The sequence below is a fragment of the Penaeus monodon genome, chromosome 11 (assembly GCF_015228065.2).
Source record: "Penaeus monodon isolate SGIC_2016 chromosome 11, NSTDA_Pmon_1, whole genome shotgun sequence".
Lineage (NCBI taxonomy): Eukaryota > Metazoa > Arthropoda > Malacostraca > Decapoda > Penaeidae > Penaeus > Penaeus monodon.
The window spans coordinates 29,335,734-29,340,733 of record NC_051396.1 but is presented as its reverse complement, the minus strand read 5'-3'; positions in this window follow the sequence as shown (position 1 = coordinate 29,340,733).

Here is a 5,000-nt window from a genome sequence, read left to right as displayed (position 1 = left end):
ACGAAACACAAGTATGCCATTTTTATCTACACCAACGCATATACTGTAAACGTATGTGCATTGATAAACAGAAAGACTGAATAAATAAAAGAAGAGAGCGATATGAACTGCGCATTTCATCAGAATGAGCAAGATTTTTTTCAAGATATCAAATATCATACAGCACATGTATTAGGAATAAGTTCTTAGATTTGGAACCACCCAGCTAGTAATTCCTCGAGTTTAAACAAGCAAACGTGAATCTTCTCGCTCAGTTGTTCGAATGTGGATGCGACTAAGAGAGAAACGCCACGACCTGTGTGTGTAATGATAATAGCGATTTTAACACAAGATAGAGGACATTCATATTAGGCGAAACGAATTATACATAATATTTGGTTACTCATCACCAAGTATTGACTTCGTATTTCCATAAACGGTGCTCACACGCACACGCACACACACACACGCCAATGATAAAGCATCTATATATTAACTGTAGCCCTACTGCGGTTTTGCGTCCAGATAATGTTCCATAATGAAGAGTATGATGTAGTATGTTTTCTGATTATTTAATCAGTGTTTGGTGGCGAAAAAAATAGTTGCTTCATTAGATGGTGTAGCCACGAGAAGCATTTACAAAGGAATCAGAGAATTTGCAAAGATTTTTACTTGATTTAGCTGCCATACATAGATGTTTAAAGAATGAGGTGTTTTCATATTTCAAGAAATATGCAGCTATAATTGAAAATTGTTGTGTTGAAAGAGGGAAATGCAGCCTTGCCTCCATAGATGTTACCATAGATAGACGAACAATTCCAGAATATCGCATTAAGAAAATATATATTCCATAACAAAGTCAATGGTAGCTAATATTACGTTTTGTTATCACTTGTTTGAAGAAAACGAAAGATCAAATGACTTACGTAGTTTCCAAAAATAGTTACTAGTACACTCATTGCCTATTAGTATTCAATCACGCTCTTTCTTACAAACAACCTAGGGTTTTCGCCTCATTCATAAAAATACTATTTATTCTATGTTTACATCGAAATGGCTGCCAGTGGGACCCATCAGGTGTACTGAAATATGATTCCGTAACTGTAAATATGCGACTTGGTATTTAATACAGTAACGCAACCTGGACCAGGGGAATCGACGATGTTTCCCAGGCCATCGCTTTCCCATGACTGCCCGAATTCGCAGACTTGACCTCTGCAAGATAGCATTATGCCTTAGTACCAAGCGCGCGCATCTTTGAACTGACCAATCACATTTGTTTACGAATCTCAGCCGCCCAATCACAACTTACGATACCATGAAGAGCGATCAATGAGAATGCATGTACCTCTATAAATTGTTGCAGATGATGAAGTTCAGACAATTTTGCCTCTGCCTTCAGTCCGCGAATACTAGCCGCTGCAGAAAGGTAAATCATTATCAGTACATCTTTATCTAATCGGATCAAAACACGTACTTTATTTTTACAGGTGTTTTCAAAGTCATTTGACATTACCAGTTTTTGAACACGTTTTCGTTTTACGGATATTCATCGGCGCTCTGAATTTTCTAGACTTCCTAGTTAAGCTTCATTTTAGTTTCGTCGTAACAATCTGTCAACGAAAGACTCATTCACTGCATTTTACAGTTACATTTTTGTATGCAGGATGTCAGTCAAGCTTATCAAAGATTATTCATGGCTTTGTGTTGGATGTTCAGTATACAGGAAAAAGACCCTGTGAATGTTTTTTTTTATTTATTTATTTTTAAGGAAAATGTCACTAACCGAAAATTAAATCGGAATTTTCCTATAAAAAAATCAAGCTCGGAGATTCTATTTAAAACTTACAACAAAATAAACGCTATGTATTTATACTTGTCATTTCATCCGAGTAATAAACTATTTCTTTTGTTGAGATTTATTTCATTTTATTAGTAACAGATTTCGTGAAAAGCGGTTCACTTGTCTCCCTAACTTGAGGGAACAAAAGAAAACAAAAAAGTCGACCTGACGGGTTTAGCGTCCATTTTCTTCACGCGTTTTCTCTTTTTTTTATCTTCCTCGCCTGGCTTTCCAAGGTCTCACTCTGCAAAAAGCCATCATTACAGAATGCCACGGCGGGAAACACATGGAAGAGATGAAAATAAACAAAATACCCACCCATTATTGTTCAACATTATTTTCTTTTATATACTTCGATGTGGTTGTAAAACGTTATTCACTGTAAATTTCGCTCATTTTTAAAACGGATTCGTACAAGAAGTAGATATACATTAATAGCTTTATGTAGTATTTCTTTCTACGTATAAGTGTTGAAAATGACAACAATAGCGAGAGTGAACGAGTGTTCGTTCATTACATAATTAAATGCAGAGAAATCCGTGTCTTTTTAATTGTTGTTGCTCTCTCAAAATAATTATTTAAGCCAAACTACTAACTAATAACATCGGTAAATGGAATTCATTAGTTATATCTTGTGTTGTATCAATATAAAATGCTGGACCTTTTCCTTTTTTTGTTGATACAAGAAAATTATGAATTAAATTTTGAAATGTCAAGAACAGTTTTGTGCCGATTCCTCCGTCGCAATGGCCTGAGGGCGCCATGCGATAGCGAGCGTTTTCATCGTCTTCTTTCTTCCTTCATTTCTTTCTTCCTTCCTTTCTTTCTTCTTCCTCTTCTTCTTCTTTTTCTCCTCCTCCTCTTCCTCCTCCTACCTCTTCTTCTTCTTTTTCTTCCTCTTTCTTTCTTTCTATCTCTCTTTTCTTTGTGCTCGTGTTATTCTGTATGCTTCTGTTTTTTTTTTTTTTTTTTTTTTTTTTTTTTTTTTTTTTTTTTTTGCGTGCTTGTCTGTTTACCTTCCTGTCTCTCTCTTTCTCTTCGTTAACTTTTTTCTCCACCACCAAGAACAGTGTAATTTTTCTCCTAATCTTTGCAAGTGCAGAATGGAAATCTATCTGTCTACCTGTGTTTCTATCGAAATATATGTATCTATCTGTCTATCTTGTTTATCTATCAGTCTGTCTGCCTGTATATCTGTATATTTACCTACCTATCTATATGTCTGTCTATATATCTACCTACTTATCTATTTATCTGTCTGTCTATATATATACATATATATTTATTTATATATATAAATATATACAAATATATATATATACATATATTTATATATATATATATATATATATATATATATATATATATATATATACACATATATTTATTTATATATATAAATATATACAAATATATATATATATATAATATATATATATATATATATATATATGTATATATATATATATATATATATATATATATATATATATATATATATATATATATATATATATATATGCCAGGTAAAACTGAAACCATATTTATATTGATACTATTTTACCTGCTGACAAATATTGGATACGATTAAATTGATGCTAGAACTCTTCTGCGACAAAATGTGTTAGAAATTTAGGATAATTAAAAGAAATAAATCACATGCTTGACACTGCTAAAGTCAGTGCTCTATATTGGTAGTTATTTCTATCTAAATTATACAAATAAATAACAATCACACACACACGTTCATTTATACTTTTTTCTTTATTTCTTTGATACATAGATTTTTCACTTGATCTCTCTCTCTTTCTCTTCATATCCTCGAACAGATGTCGCTGTTGGCAAAGGAAAGCAGAGTCGTAGTAACCCTGATGATCATGGTTGGCATTGGAAGTAAGTATTTCATTCTGCTGGTGAGTTTTAGTCCAGCCGAAGTTAGAGGGAAATTCATAATAAAGTGTAGAACAAACAACGCAATGTTAATGGGAAGATCATGCAAATATGCTAAAGTCTATTATAAATATCACCTCTAATATAAATAACCGTAATAAAATTGAATTTTAGATACTGATCACAATAAAGAATGAAAAGTAAAAGACTTATGACACCTTAGTAATCTTGAAAAAAACAACAACACGCATTCCTTTTATCATTCATTACTTATTCATATTTCTATTTCATTTATCTGCCTGTTTTTATATTCTTAAATCCAAAGGCGCCCTACAAATGCCCGCCATCCGCTTCCAAACTGACAAGGTGGCCACCACGGACAGCTTTTTGGACACTGGCCCCGATGGCCTCCCGACCCTACAGCAGGTGACGAATAAACGAAATCTTGATGGTGACACTGTGGCTTCTTTGTGTTTTTATTTCAGTTGTTGGTGATGGATTTATGTAATATAACACATGGCTTGATTTTAGTGCCAGAATGCATTGGATGTTGTTGGTGTAATGAAGCACTATGGCTGAGAATGTAATCTTTTTCTTTAAAGATTCAGTTGGATGATGTTATGTCATGATGTATAGTTTGTAGTAGTATTATTAGGCTTCATATAATGATGCTGGTGTTCTGTACTTGTATGACTCACTGAAAATATTGGTTGTATGTGAGCATGGTTTTGGTATTGTAAAAAGATATAACATTAAAGCCTTATTTTCAGTTTTCATTTAAATGACTAGAATTCAAATTAACATTTAATGTAATTAATATTTTTCCGTTATTTTTTAGAAGGTGGATTGAAAACACAGTATTAATTCCTTAAGTAATGTTGTTTCCATCAGTGTGTGAATGATATTTCATTAAAATCGTTAAAGATTTGGATATCCTGGTGTTCGTTCACATTTAGCATTCCCAGTAATTTACAATTATCTTATTCTAGTGTGTATTTTATACGCATACATTACTATCCAAAACTAAATGAGTCGTGATGGACCCTTACATATACTTGCATTGTGCGTTAATAACAGTATCTGTTATCCATTATTCATACTTGACTGCTGACTACCTTGCTGCTAGGATGTAGTTGAAGGTAGTTGCTTGTATGTTCGCTAGGCGTCGGCAACATTGCTGATGTAGTGAAGGTAAGTGTTGGTTGGAGTTAGAGCAATGCCGTTTGTGGTTGCTATAATTTGAGTGGAAAAAGTGAGGTCGTCGTGGGTTGCAAAGGACATTTACTTC